The sequence below is a fragment of the Triturus cristatus genome, chromosome 9 (genome assembly GCF_964204655.1).
Source record: "Triturus cristatus chromosome 9, aTriCri1.1, whole genome shotgun sequence".
NCBI classification, from domain to species: Eukaryota; Metazoa; Chordata; class Amphibia; order Caudata; family Salamandridae; genus Triturus; species Triturus cristatus.
The window spans coordinates 866,227,481-866,253,952 of NC_140592.1; the positions used below are offsets into that span (position 1 = coordinate 866,227,481).

The 26,472-nt window shown below is 46.0% G+C and overlaps 1 long non-coding RNA gene across 2 annotated transcripts in view; it reads right to left on the reverse strand.

The window, feature by feature from the left end:
* The window catches only part of LOC146798980 (uncharacterized), an 875,086-nt gene that overhangs the window by 481,954 nt on the left and 366,660 nt on the right, over positions 1-26,472 (reverse strand). For both annotated transcript variants that reach the window (XR_014968819.1, XR_014968820.1), the window contains exon 2: positions 25,096-25,145. This is a non-coding gene — a long non-coding RNA (uncharacterized LOC146798980). The remainder of the gene's footprint in view (positions 1-25,095; positions 25,146-26,472) is intronic.

Here is a 26,472-nt window from a genome sequence, read left to right on the forward strand (position 1 = left end):
GCTCATTATCACCACTTTGGCGGCAGTTTCCTGCTGCTAAAGCGGCGATAATTTTAATGCCATTCTTGATAATATGCCCCTAAGTGAGCCAGGCAAAGCGTGTGTTTTCGCAGCACTAAAACAAGACACTGTGAAAGGTCAGAGCAGGGTCATGCTGGAGTTGGCTGACTGTGGTCGTCTCCAAAGGCGCAACCAGAGCCAAATTTCGAGGGAGGCTAATTCTTTCAGCAATAGGCAGAGTGGGGATGTAGGGGCTCTAAAAAGGGATGAAAAAGAACAGAGCCTCATTTACAAGCAAATGGTCTTTTGAAGACCTGTGAAGTACTCGGATGCGGCTCTGTGTGTGCGCCTGGGAAGCTGTCCGGGGCAATGGGCGTTGCGCGCCTGGTGGTCTCTCTGCTAATCACGCCACAATGATGTTGCTCCTGCGTTGCAAAAAGAGAAGGGAAATCCTGAGAGAAAATGGCTCTCTTTAAAGGATTTCCCTTCTCCTACAACGCGACTCACCTGGCATTATGTCTCCACTTCTCAGTAGTGAGCAATGTGCACGCTCTCACTGTCTCACTGCAGTGCAATAAAAATAAAAATAAAACAACGGACTACCTTTGTGAGGCCCAAAAATAGAGCCCCATAGAGACCTGTTTCGAGGCCCCCAAAAATAAACTGCCAGTGCTCAGACTCCCACAGACCCCCGTTTGGTTGATAATATCATCCTAAGTAGATAGATTACAATTTTTAAAAATACTATCTATATAATTCTTTGTGGTGCGTTGCAGCGGGAGTGCTGTGGGGTGGTGGGGTGCGGTGGAGAGGTGAAAAGTACGAGGTAGTGCAGTTACATATAAATTGTAAAGGTGTATGTAAATAATTAAATAAATACTTGCTGTTGTTCTATGGCACTACCCGTCATCCTACTGCTCTCCTGCCCTGCTCCATCACATTGCAGCACTGCCTCTGGAAGCCGTCAGTAGAACTTATGTAATTGTATGTTATTATTTTAATATATTGAACAGATGTAAAAAATAAGTGAATCTATTTTTTTTTCCAGAAAATTATTTTGTTTGGATTAAAATTTGAAAATGCCTAGAAGAACTGAAAAGAAAAGGAAATTGAAAAAATATATATATTTGACGAAAAGGAAAGATTTTCAATTAGAAAAAAAATGAGAGTACTACACAAACAGTTTCTTCTGGTAAAAACACTTTTTGATTTTTTTTTCACGAACATTTAATGAAAGTAACATCACACAAAGGAAAAAGAAGATTTTTTCAAGTAGGGAGAAGCAGACTTCAATTTCAAATACCAGGAGAAGAAAACATGATAAAGAAACAGTATCTGTTACCCAGAGACAAAAACAATTTCAAGAAATTCGGCAGAGACTTTTTCGAACTAGAGTGATCCAGAATTTAATGAAAACATGCTGCAAATATAAAAAGAAAGTGCTGCAATTCAAACAGAAGCAGAGTATTAAAAGTTTAGTGGATACTGCTTTCACTTTCAAACAGAAGTTATTCATTGTGATTTTGAAGAGGATCAAAGTGTTGGACAAAATAATCAAAGTGTTGAAAGAGAAAAGTAGAAGCAAAAGACTTGTAAATAGAACCAATTTTTGCAAAATCTTTAGTGGACATTGGAAACATACTTCTACTGGTGAGCCTTTTTTAATGAGGAAAGTTACTTCCAGGAAAATAGTTTACCATTTGCAGTTGATACTGGAGGTCGTTGCTACGAAGTTCAGGATGATTGTCCCCTTCCAAAAGAGGAATTGGTTGGTAAAAGTGCAGAAGAGTTAATAGCTGAAGAAGTGCAAGGGAAACGTACACAAGCTCCTGTGTATAAGTGGCGTTGTAGCAGTATTTGTAGTATTCGACAGGAATCTATTGATATAATGCGAAATTTGCTACGAGAATATACACAGAAAAGTATTCAACAGAAGATATAGAGGTCCATTAGGATGGCGGGCGGAAAAGCACCCCGACCACCATGGAAGCGGAAAACAACCACCCGCCTGCACCGTGGGAAAAACGGCGGCCAAATTAGGATCAACCGCCCCAAAAATCCGCCTGCGGTGGAACGAGGCCAAGAAAAACCTCCCGTAGCGGGCAGAGATGGTCAAAATCCGTCAGCGGCGGTTGGATTCGCGGCGGAAAAACACCAACCCACCGCAAGTATAGCAGAGACACCACACTGGAAATTAGGATATCCCCAACCGTCCCGCGGTACGTACCGCTGTCTCCGACCGCCGCGGTCGCACAATGGGATGAATGGAAGAGTCAGCGGAAGAGTTGAAGCACAGCCACTGTGGCGGACGATCCGTAAAAAATATGGCGGAGAAAGCCAAAAAACCCCAAGAAAGAAAAAAAGTGCACGCAGAAAACTAGCCATGCCCCCCAAATACACAACACACACCCCAATGACACAACCACATGGCAAAACGAAAAATACAAATCCAAGGACAACACACCTGTCAGCAACACCCCAATTGGACACACCCACATAGCTGAGTAAAAAACCAGCCCTCACCAAAATCCCTTGCAATACTCCAGGAGAGAAGGGACACATACCCCAGCTGACAGGAGAGGCAAAGAACACAGCATCACTAGCCACACCACACACAGCACCACCACCACCTCCACACCAGCACAACCAATCCCCCTGCACAACACACACCATACACAGCACAACCACAACCACCACTCACACTCCTGCACCCACAACCACTTTGCACACCACACACCATGGCCACACAAAAAATGCCCAAATTCCCTGAGAGTGAGTTGAAGGTCATGGTAGATGAGATAGTCAGAGTGGGACCACAGCTTTTTGGTACCCTGGTCCAACAGACACCATTAGCCACAAGGACACAAATGTGGGCAAGGATAGTCCAAAGGGTCAATGCAGTAGGGACCACCCCAAGATCAAAAAAGGAGATCATGAAGCTTTGGCATGATCTGAAGAGGGTGGTCAAGGAGAGGAGAAGCAAGAACAGTGAGCTGGCTCAGAGGACTGGCGGTGGCCCTCCCATTCCACAAAAACCATTCACACAATGGGAGGAGAAGGTGCTTGCCATACTGCATCCAGAGAGTCTCACAGGAGTAGCCGGGGGAGTGGAGACTGGTAAGTACAAACAAATGACTGCTGCCATTCTGCTATGTACTGTCTTGCACAACTACAAAGCTACACCACCTAGGACACATACCATCCATCTCCACCACACACTCACAAAAACATGGCTCACAGATCCAACATTCACCCACTCCCATTCACCCCAAACGTAGCTACCAACATTACCATGGGGGCATGTGTATAGGATGACAGCACTACAACTCCCACCAGGCCCCCTGGCCCACAGCATCAGCAAGATTGATCCCTCCCCCCACACCACCCAGAAGCATGTGTCAGTCATTACACAACCCCCATCAAACTCACAGGTAGGCAGCCATCTTCCCTGGGAGGGTGTCTGGGGATGGGGGGCCTGCACCACTACTCCCACCATGCCCCCTGTCCCACAGCCTACCAAGATGGATCCCTCCCCCACCCCACCCAGAAGCATGTGTCAGCCATTACACAACCCACATCAAACTCACAGGTAGGTAGCCATCTTCACAGTAAGGGTGTTTGTGGCTGGGAGGCATGCAGTACTACTCCCAACATTCCCTCTGTCCCACACCTGAGCAGGATGGAGCCCCCCCCCAACCCAGAAGCAGTTGGAAGCCATTACAACACCCTCATCAAACTTACAGGGAGATAGCCATCTTCACAATGAGGGTGTCTGGGGTGGGGGATCTGCACTACTATTCCCATTATTCCCTCTGTCCCACACCTGAGCAGGATGGAGCACTCCCTCACCCAGGAGCAGTTGGAAGCCATTATACCACCCTCATCAAACTTACAGGTAGGTAGCCATCTTCCCTGGGAGGGTGTCTGGGGGTGGGGGACCTGCACCACTACTCCCAACACTCCCTCTGTCCCACACCTGAACAGGATGTAGCACTCCCCCACCCAGGAGCAGTTGGAAGCCATTACACCACCCTCATCAAACTTACAGGTAGGTAGCCATCTTCCACGGGAAGGTGTCTGGGGGTGGGGGGCCTGCACCACTACTCCCAACATTCCCTCTGTCCCACACCTGAGCAGGATGGAGCACTCCCCCACCCAGGAGCAGTTGGAGGCCATTACACCACCCTCATCAAACTTACAGGTAGGTAGCCATCTTCCCCGGAGGGTGTCTGGGGGTGGGGGGCCTGCACCACTACTCCCAACATTTCCTCTGTCCCACAACTTTGCAGGATGGAGCACTCCCCCACCCAGGAGCAGTTGGAAGCCATTACACCACCCTCATCAAACTTACAGGTAGGTAGCCATCTTTCCCAGGAGGGTGTCTGGGGGTGGGGGGCCTGCACCAGTACTCCCAACATCCCCTCTGCCCCACACCAGAGCAGGATGGAGCACTCCCCCACCCAGGAGCACTTGGAAGCCATTGCAGTACAACAAACAAACTTACAGGCAGTTAGCCATCTTCACAGTGAGGGTGTCTGGGGGTAGGGGGCCTGCACCACTACTCCCACCATGCCCCCTGTCTCACAGCCTAGCAAGATGGATCCCTCCCCCACCCCATCTAGAAGCATGTGTCAGCCATTACACAACCCACATCAAACTTACAGGTAGGTAGCCATCTACCCCTGGAGGGTGTCTGGGGGTGGGGGGCCTGCACCACTACTCCCAACATTCCCTCTGTCCCACACCTGAGCAGGATGGAGCACTCCCCCACCCAGGAGCAGTTGGAAGCCATTGCAGTACACCAAACAAACTTACAGGTAGGTAGCCATCTTCACAGTGAGGGTGTTTGTGGCTGGGAGGCCTGCACTACTACTCCCAACGTTCCCTCTGTCCCACACCTGAGCAGGATGGAGTACTCCCCCCCAGCAGTTGGAAGCCATTACATCACCCTCTTAAAACTTGCAGGTAGGTAGCCATCTTCCCCGGGAGGGTGTCTGGGGGTGGGGGGCCTTCACCACTACTCCTAACATTCCCTCTGTCCCACACCTGAGCAGGATGGAGCACTCCCCCCCAGCAGTTGGAAGCCATTGCAGTACACCAAACAAACTTACAGGTAAGTAGCCAGTATGTGCACCCACCCATGTTTCAGAAATTAAATGGTGCCATATGACAACACCAGCCCTCTCATTGCACAAAGAGGCATACCTACCCCATTGCCAAGCACAGTGTGCACACAGGTAAGCTAAGGAAACTGTCACTGCTACCAAAGTGTGACACACCAATGCACAAGTAGAAGAAACACAGGGCACAATCGTGCACAGCACCTAGTTACATGTCCATCGCCATGGGGCAAGTGCAACAAGGACCATTCGAAAAATATGAAAGCATGTGTGGTGGCACAAATCAAGATATGCACATGACAGGACAAAGGGATGCAGGAGATGACAATGGCCAGTCCATGGCCAGATGAGACGTCCCTGTAAACCTTAATTGTGCACGGGTCGCATGGTATGCCTTGACACCTCACACCATGGACAGTTAATGCCTGTACCACTGCATCATGTCAGGAAGCACAGTACTGCACATAGTCAACAATGTGATGATATGTCAATTGTGCAGTGTACAAAAAGTGAATGACACACAGCTAACACAAAGCTTGCTAGGTGCACTGCAATGACCATTTCACATCTGACCCACAGGTGACCAAGAACTCACTGCAGAGGACAACACCAGCAACCTGCAGAGCCAGTCTCCACCTCCGGTACATGGACTCTCAGAAGTTGACTCCCAGGATTCCATGGATGATGAGCTCGAGGCCGGCCCATCTGGTGTGCCAGGGAGCAACAGGTCCCAGGACCCCATCATCCCACCACCACATCTGCGCCAACAACAACTTCCCAGCAGACCCCTGCTGTCACGGCCTGTGCGGCCACCGCCACCTCCACCACCACCACCACCACCAGTGCTGCCTGCAACACCCTCCCTGTCCCAGAGGATGACCAGCACACACCACTGATGGAGGAGGGCAGGGAGAGGATGCGGGTGCCCACAGTGGTGAGGCAACAGGTCCATGGCAGCAGGGCAGGTAGGAGCGGCAGGGTCACCCAGGGACACCAGGAGGCTGGGACCCACTCCCTGGAACACATCACCAGAGTCCTGGGCGCATACGAACAGGCCCAGGGACAAAGGGGCCAGTTGGACGAACTGTTGCACAAGCTCATCCTGCTGATGAGGTCTATCGACACCGCATGGGACAAATCGCGGACCTCATGGGCCAGCAAGTGGCAGTACTGAGGGATAGGCATGCACCACAGACAACACCTCCACCTCCCTCTGGTGGGCGGCACAATGACAGTTCACGCTAGTCACGGAGCCAGGCATGATGGCAACCATCTCCTCCACTGCATTGACTTTTTGGACTGTCCTTCCCCACACTGCCTTGTGAATGGCATCTGTCTGTTGGACTGGGTCACCACAGCAATGTGGTGACTACTCGATTATCTCATGTACCACAACTGTCAACTCACTGCTCCACCCCACCCCCAATGGAAATCTACACCCCCCCTCGCATCTCGCCATTGTAAATAAAATATCCTCACACACATGTTGTCGTGTCTGCTCCGTCTTTATTGCAGGATGTACAGTCTTCAACATGATCACAATGTACCAGGAGCATGGGCTGTATGTAGGCAAGGAGAAGTCGAAGGCAACCTAGGGAAACACAACAGAACAACTGTCACTGGTCTGGGTGTGGCATCACAGACATCACACAACCCCTACCATCAGGATAACCCAACATGCACTTGTCACAATGGCCACCAATTGTCAACATACACGTCCTGTTGATGTTCCCAAATGACATGTCCCAGAAACATTTCCAACCACCACTGAGTCTACAACTGGCTGATGCTACAATTGTCACATCCCTTCACGACAACAGCAATATCATCAGACAATGGGTATGTTGCACATTGACACACACCATCAAGTGAAGTAGCTTGTGATGAGCTGTTCATGCAGGTCAACACCTTCCTCCTCTCCACTGTCCTCATCACTGGACACGGTTTGGTTTGCAGGCTGGGGCCTTGGGTCCTCACCATTATCCAGGAGCAGGGGAATCTCCTTGCGAATGGCTAGGTTATGGAGCATGCAGCATGCCACTACAATCTGACACACCTTCCTGGGCGAGTATGCCAGTGGACCTCCGGTCTTGTCCAGGAAGCGGAAACGTGACTTCCGTAGACCAAAAGTACGCTCCACCACACAACGGGTCCTCCCATGGGCCTCATTGTAGCGGATTTCAGCCGGGGACCTGGGATTCCGCAGTGGGCTCAGCAACCAGGGACGGTTGGAATATGCAGAGTCACCTAGGTATGACAAACACAAATAGACATTGCAACGTCGCACAGGCTCACAGCAGCAGGTCACACACACCGCACACCACACGACTAGGCATACTCACCCACAGTCCATGCACGCTCGGGAAGAACATTAGCCATCAACTGGGGCACTATGCTGTTCCGCAGGATGTAGGAGTCATGGACTGAGCCTGGGAATTTGGCACACACGTGGGAGATGGTCATATCTGCCAGGCACTCCACCTGCACATTGATGGAGTGGTAATGCTTGCAATTGCGGAAAATGTGCTCTCTTGCCTGTTGTGGCACAAGACCAACATGGGTGCAATCAATGGTCCCAACAACATTGGGGATGTGTCCAAGGGGATAGAAGTCTCCCTTCACAGCTGGCAATCCAGCACCCCTGGGGAAATGGATGTATCTGTCCTTGTATAGCATCATGGCGGACAGTACATCACGCAGCACCATGCTGAACATCGGTTGTGACATCCCACCAGCGCTGGCTACTGTCTCTTGGAACGATCCAGTGGCAAAAAAATGCAGGGCTGCCATCACCTTATCAGTAGGGGTGAAAGCTGTTGGATATGTCCTGCAGGGCTGCAGGTGGGGCTCCAACAGATCACAAAGGGTTTTCAGGGTGGCTCTGTCCAAGTGGCATTTCCGTATGATCGCATCATCCTCCATGTCCTCCAGCACAGTCAAGTGACGAGTCAAATTTGGCCTCCTCCATTTTGAGATGATAGTGGACACATGTCAATGCAATACATCATGAGATGTGCACAGCATATCACGTTCTGAATGATACAACGACAACAATGACTGACATCAATATTGACTAACAGACCAGCTTACATGTAGGGACACCTTCAGCTACACAAAGGGCACACCTGTCAACGTACACAAGACAAGAACCTCAAACACCACCTTGGTCAATGTGAATGCACATAGGGATATGGCCAAATTTCACATGGGCACGCCTGGGAGTATAGCATGCAGCATATGTGTAACTAATCAAAACCATTGTCTCATACCTAGCTGGTGTACCTGTCACACCTTAATGCGTCATGGCAACCTGGCACACATCCACCACACAATGACCACAGTCGGCGCTGGAATGACAAATGTGTTCATGAGCAGACATGAGAGGCAATGCAAAATAGATCATCATTCATTGAGATGAGCATTGCTGTGATTGTCACTGGACCTCAACACAATGACATGTGTACACATTGTAGAGTCCAGAACACCACTGTCCTGCCTACACCAACATCAAATCCATAAGTGACATGTGAGTGGGTACAGGCCAATCTACGATACACACTCAAACATGGCATATGTAGCCATCAGTAGAGTAAATGGAACATTGGCATCATGTGCACAATGATGTGCCATTGAACATGTTGGCACTGTGCACTGTTGATGTTTGACAGATGGCCATTGCGATTGTATGGCACCCAAATCGTGGTAGCTACCGGCGGTGTGTCACCAGCACCCCCCTTTACACAAGTGCAGTTGTGATAGGCATGGAGACATGTGGAAATGGCAGTTGGCATGCTCCGCCGCCTGAATGGCGGAGCCTCGTGTCAATGTATGGCACCCATATCGTGGTAGCTACCGCCTGTCCCCGGCGGTGTGTCACCAGCACCCCCATTCACACAGGTGCGGTTGTGATAGGCATGGAGACATGTGAAAATGGCGGTTGGCATGCTCTGCCGCCTGAATGGCGGAGCCTCGTGTCAATGTATGGCACCCATATCGTGGTAGCTACCTCCTGTCCCCAGCGGTGTGTCACCAGCCCCCCATTCACACAAGTGCGGTTGTGATAGGCATGCAGACATGTGGAAATGGCGGTTCGCATGCTCCGCCGCCTGAATGGCGGAGCCTCGTGTCAATGTATGGCACCCATATCGTAGGAGCTACCGCCTGTCCCCAGCGGTGTGTCACCAGCACCCCCATTCACACAAGTGCGGTTGTGATAGGCATGGAGACATGTCGAAATGGCGGTTGGCATGCTATGTTGCCTGAATGGCAGAGCCTCGTGTCAATGTATGGCACCCATATTGTGGTACCTACCGCCTGTCCCGGCGCTGTGTCACCAGCATCCCCATTCACACAAGTGCGGTTGTGATAGGCATGGAGACATGTGTCAATGGCGGTTGGCATGCTCCGCCACTAAAATCGCGGTAGCGCACACCAGGCCCCTGTGGTGTGTCACCGCCATGGAGTTTGCCCTAGAGCCAATGCGAAGCTCGATAGCGGTGGCATGATGCAATTTTGAAGATTGGCGTGCTCCGCCACCGCGGAGGTGAACATTGGCTGTATTTGAAAGATGCACCATCGCGGTAGCGCACCCCGGGCCCCAGCGTTGTGTCACTGCCATGGAGCATGCCTTTACAGCCAATAGGAGCCATGATTGCGGTGGCATGATGCAATTTTGAAGATCGCGGTAGCCATGCTCCACCACCGCGGAGGCGGACATTGGCTGCATTTGAAAGATGCACCATCACGGTAGCGCACCCCGGGCCCCAGCGTTGTGTTACCTGCATGGGGAATTCCCTTAGAGCCAATGGGAGCCATGATTGTGGTGGCAGGATGCAATTTTGAAGATCGTGGTAGGCGTGCTCCGCCACTGCGGAGGCAGTCATTGGATGCATTTGAAAGAGGCAGACCTGGACTACCAATTGCTGCAGCTTGGCACCTTTGAAACAACCCCAGGGGGCTATATAGGTGCGGGTGTGAGCCTCACATTTTCACTGCTTCCAGAGCCTGCTGCCTGAGACCCCTCACCACCCAATTCCGCCACTGTTGTCTCATGTCCACAGTGATGGTAAGGACAGAGAAGATCTGTTCCAGTCCCTTCACGAACGAGGAGCTGGAGGTCCAGGTGGACGAGGTGCTCACACAGTAACCAAGGCTATATGGTGCCCCAAATGTCGTGGTAAGTCTTCAACAGTGGTGGGGTAGGGCAGGGGGGCCACACATGTAGTTGGACTGATACAGTATGTGCCTGGGCGTGTGGTGTAGTGTCATTCACTGTGTGACATGCTGTCTCCAGTGGGAGGGTGTGTGTACCCAATGCCACAGCTTTCCCTCCATGCACATGTATGTATGAGTGACCTGTGCTGTGTTGTCAGCCATACAGTGACACAGAAGGTTGTTCATGCTGTAGTCAGGACAGTGATTGCCTGGCTGGATGGCTGTGTGTGCCCCTGTAGTCCATCTCAGTGTGAGCCCAGCTGACCTGCACAGTCCCTGCCTACAAAGACAAGGACACCTCACTTCACTTACAGAGTATGACATCAGTCTTTTCACATTGCACTCCAGCTATGGGCCATCTCAGTACTGTTTTTTGCACACAACTACCCTTGTGAATGGCATTTTGTATTTGTGTGATCATGTCCCTCAATGTGACCACCATGACGCATTCATCTATTCACAGGACAGGGACATTGATGGCTGCGAAGTCTTAGACACAGTGAATCCACCCCCAAACAGAGGTTGACATGTGATGTATGTGTTGCTCAAGCCAGCAATGGACTGGAGATATGGGCAGGCTACATGGGTGTTTCAGTGCTGGCATCCTGCATGTGCACGAGATGTGCAGGGACTGTGTTCCCCCTCATACCTGCATGCCTTAACATCAGCTTTTCCCATGCAGGTGTCCCATGTGAGCTGTACTATAGTCTCTGATTGCCATATCGTTGGATATGTGATGATTTTGTATCTTACTGCTATACTGATAGATGTCAGTACATGACACTGTGTCACTGATGATTTCCCCCTTTTGTCTCCCTTGCCTGCAGCTCAAGGTACACCAGCGTAAGGCTGTGTGGAGGGCCATTGCAGTAAAGGTGCAAGCTCTAGGGGTCTCAAACCGACGGTGCACCCACTGCCACAAGTGATGGGACAACATCAGTCGGCTGGCAAAGAATGTGGCGGAGATGACCTTGGGGCTGCTTCCTCGCACTGGGCGTCTGGCACGGCGCAGCATGACACCACTAATGAGGCACATCTTGGCGGTGACACAGCCTGCGCTGGATGTACATTTGAAGGAGCATCAGCAGCAAGCCAGGGGTGAGCATTTGGGGAGTCTGACTTTGGCTGGGAGTGGCTGCATGTGTACAGAGGTTGTGCCAACACTGGCCTATGTGATGTTGGTAGTGTGATGCTGTGGCATCTAAGTGGCTGCTGGCCTGGGTGCTGGTGGCATGCATTTGCCCTACCTGTACTTACCAAGGTGATTTGGATGCTGTGCCTTCAAATCACATTCTGAGGTGTGCTCTTCAGGTTTCCTCTGCATTGGGGTAGTCTTGGGAATCCCATGGGAGGGAACGGCAGTGTGCCCGATCTGACTGTGCGTACATCAATGCGTCCATTGCATGCACCCATATTGGGGAGGCCTACACATCTTACAGCAATGTACAGCATTATATTGTCCCCAAGGTACGACATGGTGGGTGGAATGGGCTAATGTCTATTGTGGACTGTCATGTTGTAGTCTGGGTCTGTGTTGTTGCCTCCTGTTCCATCCAGTTCTGTCATTGGCAACAAGTAGTGTACCCCCATCATGTCCCTAGGTGTGCTCAGAACTAGTTGTGTGTCAGTTTGAACAGAGCCACAAGCAGGGTGTTGTCCTTTGTGGTCATCACATGTCTCACTCATGCCCGAGTTTCCAGTTTCCACGCACTGCTTGAGTCTATGTAATGAGTTGGCACTATGTGATTGCACAGGATGGTGTGCAACATGTAGATTTGGTCAACTTTTGTCATGCATTGCTTGCATATGTTTGTTCTGTTGCTGCCACTGACCTGACCCTACATCTCTCTCTCTCATGCAGCATCACCTGTGGTTACGGAGGGACAGGAGACGGACACCAGTGGGGGTGAAACTAGCACCACAGCTGCCCAGGAGCCCAGTGACACAGATGTCACCAGCGCCTCAGAGGGGGACAGAAGTGTGCTGGAGGAGTCCCACCCTGAGACGCAAAGCACCACATCATCCGATGCCAGCGGGGATGCATCCATGTTGGAGGGCACAGGGAACAGAGACTCTGCATCGACTTCCACCACACAGCGGCCATTGCCCACCCTCCCAGCCACTTCCTCTGGTGCTGCCCGTGTCCGCCTCAGTAAGAGGGGAAGAGTGTCCTTCACCCCTGGCACCGCTGCTGCCATCAGTGCTGAGTCTGTGTACCATTTGCGCCAGCTGTGTGTAGGCCAGACAGCTCTCCTCAATGCCTTCATTGACCATGACAAGAAATTGGCCTAGGTGGTTGCTTTCATGGAGGGCATACATTCCAACGTGGTTGGGCTGCACCAGACAGTCTAGCCTTTGTCATCAACAGTGACGTCTGCCCTGCAACAGGCACACACTCACAGTCAAGCTCTGGTCCCTTTGTCCACCCCCCTGGCAGGGGCCACGTCTGACGATAGTGACCACTGTCCACATACATCAAAGTCACGATACAGCACACAAAGCACACAGCAGCAGCAACCCAAGCAGTCCCGGGTGCAGACACCATCCCCACAGAAGACCAAAGCCACCCCAGAGCGCAGGGAGAAAAGCCCGTCAGGCGACACCAGTGGACAAAAAGCAAAACAGCAGACCTCAGGTACACATGCCTCAGTGGCATCCCCATCCAAGGACTCTCCTGCCCCTAAAGCATCACGCAAAGATAATTGTTCAGTGTCTGTGCCCACCAAGGAGGTGGTGCATGCCAAGGGTACACCTAGGAAGGGCTCCAAGGCAGAATCACCAACCACCTCGACTCCCATTCCAATTCCAGTGAAGCAGGGGCCCGAGGGCACTGTAGGGGTAATACCTAGTAAACAGGGGACGGGGGCAGAGGCGAAGCCAGGCAAAGCGTTCCACTGGGCCCAGCACATCACCAGAGGGGCTGCCAGCGCCTGCACCTGCTGTAGCTGTGGTGGTGAGTGTGCCTGTTGTGCCCACACCACTTCCCATTGATCCAAATTCAGGTAAGCCATTTAGGATCCCCAAGAAGTGGAAGGGCACCCCTCCACAATCTCCCAGCCACACCGTGTCTCCCATCTGCATGACTCCACTTCCACGTGCCACTACACCACCTGGTCCAAGCAGCCCTTCGGCTTGCCAAGCCACTGATAGCTCTACCTCAGCTGTTACGCTCTCTCCCCCGTCAAGTGCCCCGACAGTCCCTGAGACACAGCCAGCTCCCAGTCTGCCTGACAGCCAAGTCTGAGTGTTAGTCACCCTCACACACCTGTCTCTCATACAGGTGGGCCTGTACTGCACATTGTTGCCCCCTGGCTGTATTGCTGACCATGGAAAGGTACAGTCTCACATATTCCCTGTGCAGCTTCTCATGGACATATTCTGCACCCTGAACTTGCCACTGGCCTTGTGTTTTGCCCACAGCCTGTCCAGCTTCTCATGGACTCATTTTGTACTTTGTCCTGGCCACCGGCCTTGTCGTTCACTGCTGTGTGCCCCCTGCCTATGCAGCTTCTCATGGACTCAGCCTGCACCCTGGACTGGCCACTGGCCCTGTTGCTCTTTGCTGTGTTGGACTCTTACCTGTGCAGCTTCTCATGGACTCAGTCTGCACCCTGGACTGGTCACTGACCCTGTTGCTCTTTGCTGTGTTGGACTCTTCCCTGTGAAGCTTCTCATCGACTCAGTCTGCACTTTGTCCTGTCCATTGGCCTTGTTGTTCACTGCTGTGTGCCCCCTGCCTGTGCAGCTTCTCATGGACTCAGTCTTCACTTTGTCCTGGCCACTGGCCTTGTCTTTCACTGCTGTGTGCCCCCTGCCTGTGCAGCTTCTCATGGACTCAGTCTGCACCCTGGACTGGCCACTGACCCTGTTGCTCTTTGCTGTGTTGGACTCTTCCCTGTGCAGCTTCTCATCGACTCAGTCTGCACTTTGTCCTGTCCACTGGCCTTGTCGTTCACTGCTGTGTGCCCGCTGCCTGTGCAGCTTCTCATGGACTCAGTCTGCACTTTTTCTTGGCCACTGGCCTTGTCGTTCACTGCTGTGTGCCCCCTGCCTGTGCAGCTTCTCATGGACTCAGTCTGCACCCTGGACTGACCACTGGCCCTGTTGCTCTTTGCTGTGTTAGACTCTTCCCTGTGCAGCTTCTCATGGACTCAGTCTGCACCCTAGACTGGCCACTGGCCCTGTTGCTCTTTGCTTTGTTGGACTCTTCCCAGTGCAGCTTCTCATCGACTCAGTCTGCACTTTGTACTGTCCACTGGCCTTGTCGTTCACTGCTGTGTGCCCCCTGCCTGTGCAGCTTCTCATGGACTCAGTCTGTACTTTGTCCTGGCCACTGGCCTTGTCGTTGTTGGTACACCATTTACTAGAATGACTACTGCCTCATTTTCCTCTTTCTCCCCAGCAATAGTTTCAATATTTTTCTTAAAATCCAAAGGTAAGTACACCACTCTTCCTTTAGCCCTCTTTGTAAGTCTGTTGGTGGCAGTATACCTGTTTTAGGCTCCATCCGAATTATAGTTTGAAAAGGATGAACAGATTGAATTAGAACCGACTCATATGTATTCAATTCTTCCAGTTCCTTCGGAATAGCTACTAATTCTAAGTTATTATGTACTGCTCTAGCAGGCATTTTGTTCTCTTCTAGTTTGTTGTAACAATATTTACATATACGTTGATCACTACCTAACTCAAATCGACCTTCCACCAACAAGTAAGTTGCAAATTCTTCCCACTTACTATTGTTCTCCTTTTCACTTTTCAAATACAAATCAACATTCCTAGTTTGACTTTTATATTGAGTACGTCGACAACAAACACAAACATAGTTTTGGTATTTCAGAGCACACTACATTAAACTTGTTGCCGCTCAATAATCAGGGAAGATATAGTTAGAGCAAGGAGACGCACGTCCATTAACCAACTATCGGACTGCATTGAGCTCACCCTGATTAACGCTGATCTAGCGGAAAACCTCCTGGTCTTGGAGTACAGGACCTGTTCTCCTGACTTTTCCAAGCGGTTTCCCACAACCCTTATGGATAGGGTCAATGACAATGCGCAGCTGCCATCTATCCCCAGCAGGTCTCTACTTGAGGCTAACGGACTGACTAGGGCAGTCTGCTCAGCCTATTCAGGGGTTTCAACACATTCTATCCTCAAATATCTTAAATGTCTCTAGTAACACTGGATTGAATGCTAGTCTCGATGGCCCTCAAATCTCCCAAAATCTTTGTCCCAGCATTAACAACTTGTCAAATGGCCCAAGAGTTCAGGGGGTGGTAACATCTAACAACATCCCCGGTCAGCCTTCGGCCCAACTTCACTTAAAACGCCAAAATCTCACTTGTAATAAAACTCCATTATCACAGCTCAAGATACTCTCATGAAATATCGCAGGCCTTCATAGGAAAACGCTCTTACCTGATTGGAATGATTTGATCGAGGATCACCATATTTGTATGTTTCAAGAAACATGGAGCTTAACCCCATTGTACAAACCTGGTTACGCTTCTTTCTTTAAACCTGCTATTTCCAAAGGAAGGGGGAGGCCCTCAGGAGGCGTTATTGTTTGGGCTAAGTTAGAAATAGGCTGTCAAACCACTGAACATCACTGTTATAATTTGGATATTATACGACTCACGATCAAGGGCCATAGAAGTGGAATAACTGTGGAGCTGTTTAATGTATATATTAGAGGCACACCTGGGGGCAAACTGTCAAATACTGTTTCCTTATTAGAACAGGAGCTATCCAACTGTGCACCAAACTCACGCATTATTATTGCAGGAGACTTTAACTGCACCTTTGAGCCCTTAGACTCAGAGGATCTGACGGGACTAGATGAAGCGGACTCCAAGTGGGGAGTTCCTTTGTTAAATTTACCACCAATCAAAAATGGTCTCAACTTGCAATGCAGATTAATGCGCTAACATTTGAATTTGGTATAAGAGCAGTGAACGGAAGAACCCCCTCTGATGTCACAGGAGCATATACATTTAATAGAACTGACTGCCCCTCGCAAATCGATTATATATTATTAGATTTGAGGCTCTGGAAGTTGATTCTGGATATGGAAGTGATTCCCTCCACTGATAGTGATTACTACACACTAAGCATGACAATAATCAATCCCTGGGTCTCCCTCCTTTTTAACAACCAACCCAAGATCGCTTAATGATCACAAAAGACTTGGTGCCCTCTAATTCTAGAAGGACTCTCAAATGGCCAAAAGTTCTTGCCCAAGACTTATTGACAGCAGGCATAAGTGGAGCCTTAAGCAAAAACACCCGCTTGTTACTAGAGGCCACCGAGGAATCAGGGGGCCTAATGAAAATACCAGCTCTGTATAATGACATGGTAGATCAGATAGGAGCATTCTTTACAGTATCTAGTCAAGGCAAGGTAACCAGAAAAGCCAAAAAGTGTCATACTTGGTTTAACGGGGACTGCAGACAAAAGAAAATGGACCTGATTTTGTCAACCAAAAGCAAAAAATGTCCTTTAATAAGAGAGGCTAGAAAGGCTTATAAAGCTGCAATCCACCAAGCCAAATTAGACTGGGACGAGTCTTACTGGCAAGACTTAAAAGACGCAAGCATAGCCAGAGACACTAAGCTTTTCTGGAACATGGCTATGAAGACCCTGACATAATCCCTAATCATATTACAGGCGAGGATTGGTATAATCATTTTGAGAGTCTTTATTCTGAATCAGATATTACTGGGAGTGGAGGGTTATATGAGCAAATCAACTCCTACCCTATTCCAAACCCTACTGACCTTTTCACTCTAGAAGAAGTTGAGAAGGCCATAAAGAAAATAGTTCCAGCAAAAGCTTCAGGACCTGATGGCCTCCCAGGAGATCTCTTCCTTGCTGATTCTTGTAACTGGGCAAACTATATTATGCTTTTAATTAAATCAATTGCCAGAGGGAGCCCAGTACCAGAATCACGGAAAGTGGCAGAGGTGGTACCAATCTTCAAAAAAGGCGCAAGGGACAATCCTTCCAACTATCGCCCTATCAGTTTGATAGATGCTATGCAGAAAGTAGTTGGCAGGGTTCTATTACAGCGAATCCAGCATTTGATTGAGGAAGAAATCATGCTCTCACAATACCAAGCTGGATTTAGGGCATGTACAGGGACGGTAGACAAAGCTTTTAGATTGCTCTTAATATATTGGAAGGTAGTCTTGATTGGCAAGGGCAGCCTTTATTTGGCTTTCATTGATTTAAAGACAGCCTTTGACCTAGTTCCCCGAGATCGGCTTTGGCATCTGTTGGAAGACATGGGAATGCCCTCATTATTATTGAATATCCTGATCCGCTTACACGAAAGCAACTTCGCCCAAGTGAGATGGGGGTCCCAGGGACAAAAAACAAACAGGATCACGGTAAATAGAGGAGTTCGCCAGGGCTGTGTTCTGGCCCCTACTCTATTCTCCCTATATATGAATGGAGTTGTCAGCTACTTGCAGGAGTTTCCATCTGACGCACCAGCCCTGGCGGGAGATAGGGTTCCCACCTTACTCTTCGCAGATGACACTTTACTTATTTCTAAAACACCAGCAGGGCTCCAAAAACTCCTAGACAGATTTTACACCTTTTGTGAAATTAGGGGTTTGATTGTAAACACTACCAATACTAAGCTTATGGCATTCAACCCCTATAAACCTTTCAAAAATAACATCACTTTAGAAGGAACTTGTTTGGACAAAGTCCCAATGTTTGATTACCTGGGAATAAGATTAGATTATAAAATGCGATGGAGGCACCATATTGACAAGATGCTTCTAAACCACAAGCATGCTACAGGCATATTAAGTAAAGAACATCGCTTTTCGTTGAGCAGACCTGTGGCTCCTGCTCTTATAATCTATGCAGCTAAAGCGGTCAGTTCCACCCTTTATGGAGCAGAATTGTGGGGCTTCCAGAAAACTGAAAGTATTTGCAAGTCTGAGCACAAGTTCCTAAGAGAACTAGTGATGGTACCCAGAAGCACGCCACTGAAACCGCTGCTAAAAGATATGGGCAGACACTCCTTTAAAGACCTAGCGATACTACGACCCTTGTTGTTCTGGGCTCGCCTATGTGGGACCCCTGAATTAGCTAACTACACAGCCGCACTTGCAGAAATTATAGCATTAGACGTCGATAAAAGAATCAGCTGGTTGGCTAACCCTAAAAAATTGCTTGTTACCCTAAGATTTAAGGAGGAATGGGACATGCAAATCGCCCCTAGTAAGGCTGATCCTAAAAGATGCTATTGGGCCTGGGTTGATGCTCAAGAATATAATAACCCAAGAGCTGGTAGATTGACGGATGAGTTCTATCTTCATAAACAACGTACGTTTTAGAACCATACCTAGATTTTATAAAAATACCACGCGATAGAGCGCTCTATGTTCACTTTAGGGTTGGTTCTCTGCCGGTTAGAGAGCTAACGGCGAAATGGAGAACCCCATATCAGACGCCCCTAGGGTGCCCCTGTTGCAAAGCTCCGGCAGAGAGCATAGCCCATTTTATGTTTGCCTGCCCCGCTTATAAAAGTGCAAGGATGAAATGGCTGAAACCTATTTGCAGAGAGCTGAGTACGCGTGATTATTGCACTGCTCTACGAATTCTAACAGCTGACCCGCGGACCCTCTTTGCCTGTGGAGTAGCAAAATACTTAGGCTGTGCTTGGATTGTAAGGTTTAAATACCTGCGGAAAGACCTGTAACGAACTATGTTTCTATTTCCAAGTGTTATGACCAATTTTCCACATATTGCACAGTCACTTTATTCTTGAGAGATAACCTAAAAATTACTCAATGGAGAATGTACAAAAAGGCTTTCATGACTAGAAGGGCAACAAATGCGCTTTGCAAATATTGACTCTAGACTAGACTATCTCTGCAATAATTTTATTACCCGACATCGTGGGTTTCTAGAATTTGATGAGTCTAATGATGGTTGTATTTTATATCTTGTATTTTATATTTTTAAACTGATGTTTTATATCTTTTGTAAGCATTTAATGGTTGTAATAATGGATAAGCTTTTAAGATACTGGATATCGAAATAAAGCTATTTGATTTGATATTATATTTGTGCGAAATAGGGATTAGTTTTTTTTTAACAATCTAGTTGATTGTTTTTTTCCCCTGCTGTTTATGATGAGACTACACTGACATCACTGTGACTAGTGAAGTTAAGTAGTGAAGTTAAGTAGAAGCTGATGACAGCAAAAAAAGGGAGAATAATTGTCTTGTGAATGTTAAATTATTTTGTATTATTTAAAAACTCACTGCAATTTGTGAAATATATTACATTACATAGCAGTTTTGCAGTTTATTTTATGTAGTTGAAAAGTTAGAAAAAACAGTACTAATGACAAATAGCACAATAGTAGTTCGATATTTAAAAATCCTTTGAAATTCACTGAAAAAAACATAGGTTTTACAGACGTTATAGTTAGGAATTAGCATTTAAAAAACCTTTGAAATTTACTGAAAAAACCATAGGTGTTACAGACAATATAGTTAGGAATTAGCATTTAAAAAACCTTTGAAATTCACTGAAAAAAACCACAGGTTTCAGGGGCGTTATAGTTAGGAATTAGCATTTAAAAAACCTTAGAAATTCACTGAAAAAAACATAGTTTTCAGAGACGCTATAGTTAGTTGGACATTTGACTCATATAAAACCAGCAAAATTCGCCCGTTATAGTTAGTTGAGCTAACTACAACTTGCGCGCCCAAAACGCACTGGTGATGATGTCACATATTACATCACTCATGACATGGTCAGTGACATAGCTCATGACATCACTGATGACATCATCCACGTGATAGTCTGACACACCTCCTCACACTCTAATATAACCTTTAATACACGTACTCTAAAATACAGACTACCATTTTCGAAACCATAGACACACCAATACCAGATACTAGATACCCATCCACTGATTCCTATCTATATATTGTGAGCTAGACATACACTCAGAGAGTCACTCATACATGCTGTCACTCATCATTACATCAGTATAATATCCACTCATACACCTATACATACATTCACACAGTGCTACTGATGCATAGAGTTACTCACACATCTACTCAGTCATGCAAACAATAAATCACACCCATGTACTCACCTATGCAGATATATACACACCACCTGACTTATTTATAAACACACCACATTCCTTATTTATATAGATACTAACACATACTTACTCTCTTATACAATCACTAATACAAGTACACATTCATGTATGTAGACACTCTTGCAATCACTCTCTCTCACGTATAGTCAATTATACACCCCAACACTCACATATACTGTCTAAAAACATACATAGTTACTCACATATATACAACTCAGACATCAATTCACTAATCAACACACCTGAACACACAGTCAGCTACCCATACAGTCCTTCCGAGATGCACTTTTGAATCTATAAAACCAGTGAATCAGCCATTTAGACATCTATGCACAGTCAGACACCCCCACCTACCCACATAGACACTCAGCCCCCATACAGATACTCATACAATCAATCAATAACCCATATAGACACTGATGTAGCTACTCACCAACCCATGTACCTGCTTACACACCCACTGAGAGACTAATATAGACATTCACACAGTTTAGTCACTAACCCGTGCATTCAGTAACATACGTTCAATCAGTGACTTATACAGTCAGTCATGCATCTACTAAATAATCCATTCAGGCACTTCTACATCCACTCATTCTTCAATAGACCTTGGCATAGATATATATGAAAAATTTGTCATTTGAGATGTCATCAGTGATGTCATGAGTGATGTCACTGACCATGTTATGAGTGATGTAATATGTGACGTCATCACCAGTGCATTGCAGGCGCGCAAGTTATAGTTAGCTCAACTAAGTATAATGGGCGAATTTCTCTGGTTTTATATGAGTCAAATGTCCAACTAACTATAACGTCTCTGAAACCTATGGTTTTTCAGTGAATTTCTAAGGTTTTTTAAATGCCAATTCCTAACTATAACGTCCCTGAAACCTATGGTTTTTTCAGTGAATTTCAAAGGTTTTTTAAATGCTAATTCCTAACTATAACGTCTGTAAAACCTAGGTTTTTTTCAGTAAATTTCAAAGGTTTTTTAAATGCTAATTCCTAACTATAACGTCTGTAAAACCTCTGTTTTTTTCAGTGAATATATATATATGTTACCCCAGGATTCCCATGACTGTTTCAAGTCGAAAAGCGGGACACGGACACCAGGTAAGTGCGAAATTTTTCTTTATTTAGCTGACGCTCAGCATGGTGGATGATGCGTTTTGCTCATCCAGTGGGCTTGATCAGATGATGAGACCCTAGTCCCTTATTACTTTTCAACACCGTTGCCACACATTACGTCACGTGATTAGTGAAACTAAAAGAAACACTGTTGGATATTCTCACTATAATCAGTGCATCATAATTATTTAAAATTGATAATACATAGCAGCATGGACTGTAGAAATATACAAATTTTCTGGGATCAATCCAATGTATGGTTTAAAGTGAAAAGTGCATGATCACATTGTTGTAGGAGCAGTTGTTACATTTATCTTGTTTAAATACGCATTTTAAAATCACAATTCAAAAATAGACATATTATAGTTCTGTGCAAATAGCAACATGGATAGTTCAAATAAACAAACTTCCTGGGATCAATTCAATGTACAATATAAAGTGCTAATTGCATGATCACATTATTTCTTAAAGAAATTGCTATCATCTTGTTTAAATGCATATTTAAAAATAGCAATCATTCAAAACAGGGGATACTTTAGTTTTGTACGGATAAATCCTCATATTTAATGTATTTTTGATTCATTTGCTAATAGAAGCCAGTTAATCTGACATCTAAAGAGACAAAAATATCTATATACTGGATACAAACCACATCAATCATATCTGTAACATTCTAAAATTCATTATTCAGCTGTCTGACTCTTTAAGATCCCCTCTTATTTTTGAACCAAAACAATTTAAACAATTCAATCCCCCATGTTCTGTACTGAAAACCCCATATGAAAATACATTCATAGGCGTTGCTTGTGTTATGATGACACCAAAAGAGAATATACAAAGTGCTACAAAGTGCATTTAAAGTGTGCTGTGCAAAAAAGCAAAAACAAAAACAATCACAATCAAATATGTTTGAATGTGAAAATTAAAATTAATGGCGAGCGGGGGCGATGACGTAATGTGCCACAAAGTCACTGCCATATGGTTTTTATTTGAGTGTAATATACACTCAAACAATACAACCTCATTGATTGGAAAGGCTTGATAGGACATATAGCTGGAAGAGTAGCCCTGTTGTAATGTGACATAGTATATTCTAAAATTTAAAATACAGCACCCATTACGGCATGATAGAATCCTATGCAACCTGTGTTCTATGATGGGGATGAATACAAAAGATGTTGAATAAAAATGATGTTTATGTAAATATGTATTAAATATGGTATTGTAAAAATTGATGTTGAAACCTTACTATATTAATTTCATAAATAACCATAAATAGACATGAATATTTATAAAATTCTGCAAAATCTCTCATAAAAAATTGTACAGCTCTTCCCCATTATTGAGTCCATTGGGAGTGCAAGTATCTAATTCAAGTACACATTTTGTCTCCAATTGTCTTAGGACTTTCTTCCTGTTCCCTCCCCTTCTCATTGGTGGATCAGCAGCTATGACAAAATAGTTTAAATCTTCCAGTTTATTGTGGTGCACTGCCTTAAAATGTCTGGCCACTGGATAGGTCATGTCAGAGTTGACAATGGCTCTGAGGTGCTGTAAAATACGCACATGCACCTGCAGCTTTGTGCTGCCTACGTATTGAAGTCCGCAGGTGCAGCTCAATACGTAGACAGCAAAATCAGTTTGACAACTATATCTGGTATTTGTTTGTGGTAGCTCCATACACTGTAGTATATTGTGATGTGTTGGCTCCAAACTTACACGCTCTGCACCTGTTACACTTGATAAATCCATTGCGAGGTGCTAGCCACATAGAGCTTGGCTGAGTTACATTAGTGATCAACTCTGGGCTGGGCCTGACTAGGACATTGTGCATTGACTTGGACTTTCTAAAAGTCAAGGCTGGGGGGTTGGGAATAGTTGGTTCAATATCATGTCAGTTTGCACTATGGGCCAATGCTTATTTATGATGGTCCTGATTCTCTTGTGCTGACTGCCATATGTAGTTATAAATCTCATTTTGGTATTCTCTTCTTCCTTATTGGAAACGCAGATTTTTCTCTTTCTACAAGGGGTATTCGTATTGGTCAACAGATCTTCCTGGGATTTCATTCTAGGCTAAATCAATGATCTTATTGTTGTAGCCCCTGGCTGAGAATCTGAGCCTGCTTTCATTTATACATCTTTCAAATGCTATTTCTGTGCTACAGATTCTACGTAGCCTTAAAAATTCCCTATATGGGATACTTTTTATCAAATGAGTAGGATGAAAACTCGACGCATTAAGCGTGGAGTTTCCAGCCGTACTCTTCCTGTGCAGTGTCGTCTCCATTCCATTGTCTTCTATAAAAACATGTACATCCAGAAAACCAATAGATTTTTTGTTGACTACTGTAGTGAATTGGACATTAAGATCATTAGTATTCAGGGTCTTAACAAAAGCTTCGGCCATGTCCTCAGTTCCCTTCCATACAAAAAATATATCATCGATGAAACGCATCCATCCTATGATGTGTTCATATATTTATAAATAAATATCACTCTCAACCTTGTTTTTTCAAGTTCTCTTGCCACACGGAACAAAACAGGAACGGACTCCACTTCCTTGGTGCAATTTTGCTTTAGTTTCAAAAGTCAGCTTGCCGCCATTACGTGTTTATATATATAATTGTCTAAGTATTTGCTGCGCCAGCCTGTTTCACCTTCCTACGGTGCCATTTAAAAAAAAAAAAACACTTTATTTCTATAGACATTAGGGACAGCCATGGGTACCACTTTGGCCCCCAGCCTGGTGAATTTATTCCTGGTCTGGTGGGAGGAACAGGTGGTGTGGGTGGAAGAAAATGACAGGTACACAGAACACATCCCAATCTGATTCAGGTACATAGGGATGACCTTTTCCTGATTTGGGATGGACCGCAGACCCTGTCATTGGAGTTCATTAACAAACTAGGAGCCAATGATCTAACTTTAAGTTTCACACACAAGATCAGCACCAGCCACTGGGAATTTCTGGATGTGGCAGTTGCCATTGAAAATGCGAAAACAACTACCAGCCTGTTTAAAAGGGAGACCTCAGGCAACACAATCTTACATGCCCAAAGTAACCATCCGGCACCCCTTATTCACAGCACTCCCTACGGTGAATTTGTAAGAGCTCGCCGTAATTGTAGAACTAATGCTGGATTTATGAGGGAGCAGAACATCATGGAGGCAAGATTTAAGCAATGTGGCTATAGCACAAAGGTCCTGTCACAGGCCAAAATGAAGGTCAGTGGCAGGACACAAGATGAGATGTTGTTTAATAACAGGCGTAAAGATAAGAAGGAAGAAACAAGTGACCCACGTATGATCACTACCTTTAACAAAAGATTCATATGGTTTACAAAACATCATTGGAGCTTATTGGAAGCTGACACTGTAATAGGGAAAAACATTGGCAATACACCCCTCATCATATACAGAAGACCAAGGTCACTGATGGATAGATTGGTTGACAGCTATCAATGAGAATCTGCTACTTACAATTGGTTAGGCTCGTTCAAGGGCTCCATCAAATGTAATTCATGTAAGGCCTGTAAGAAGAGCAAAAATCGTAGCAGTTACATCACCAAACAAGGCAAGGCCAAGAAAATCATCAAATACATTACATGTACCAGTGATTTTGCTGTATATGTGCTGGAGTGCCCTTGCGGTGTCAGATATATCGGATGCACTAAGTTGCAACTAAAAACCAGAATTCTTCAACACTTACGAGCTGTAGCAAATCAAGACTTCAGTTACCCTATGGCCAGGCATTTCCATGAAAAACATGATAATAACAGCAGCTTGGTGCAGTTCTGTGGAATTGATAGGGTCCCAAGCATCCCAGGAGTGGCGACAGGGAGAAATAGCTTCACATTTTGGAATGAAGATATATAATCGATCTCAATACAAAAATTCCCAATGGACTGAATAGCGGAGAGGCATTGGCCACACATATAGTTTGCTAATCCCTCCAAGGCCATCAGTGTGTCGTCTCCTTCAGTTTGATTTTAATCTGTATTTGGTCACTTACTCATCACCTTCAACATTCTTAATGGGAGTATTGGGTTTTGAATGCCTACCTGGATGCTGAGGCCAATGCATTCAAAGGTTGTCAACACTGGTCAATACTATAGTAGAATGCACATATATTGACAGTTGATACCGTTTTGTTTATTCTACTATGACTTATGAAAGTCGAGGGAGAAATAGGGTCAAGGGTTGTTGCCCTCACAGTGCAGGCAATCTGAGAAGTGCTCTCCCACAGGCCAAACCCATGCAAAAAAAACTTTCACCTTTTATTACTCTTTCTTCACTGTGCAAATACGTGTGGGAATGTCTTGCCAATAGGAAGGTATCAGTAGGGATATGGAATAGGATAACTGAACCGTTTTGAACATACCTGTGACTATAAGACATAGAATTTTAACACACAGGGGATATTTTTGTCCATAGAAGCAGTGGCAGTGTTTATAATTAGCTAATATTATCAATGTGTTGTTTATTACAGAAGCTATAATTATAGGATGGCTTAATTTGGCCATTCTGAAATCCAAAATGTTCCAGCTGCACCATAAATTTGTAGCTTAGGAATAACACATATAATCACACGATGGTTCACTTGTGGATTTTGAAGTAGATAACTTTATTAAATTGCCTGTATAGTGACAGTTGAGATATTTCACATATAACATAAGGTATTCCAAACTAAGTAGCCGGATGTGTTCACGTACATGGTAAAGCTCGGGGAGCTACTGTACGCAATGAAAACTTTATTATTTGAAAATCTTTTCTAAAACATGGAAATTACACTGTTTTCGGCAGCATAATTTGTTTGTATAGTACAACATTTAAAATAATTTGATCTCCTGTTTGTGA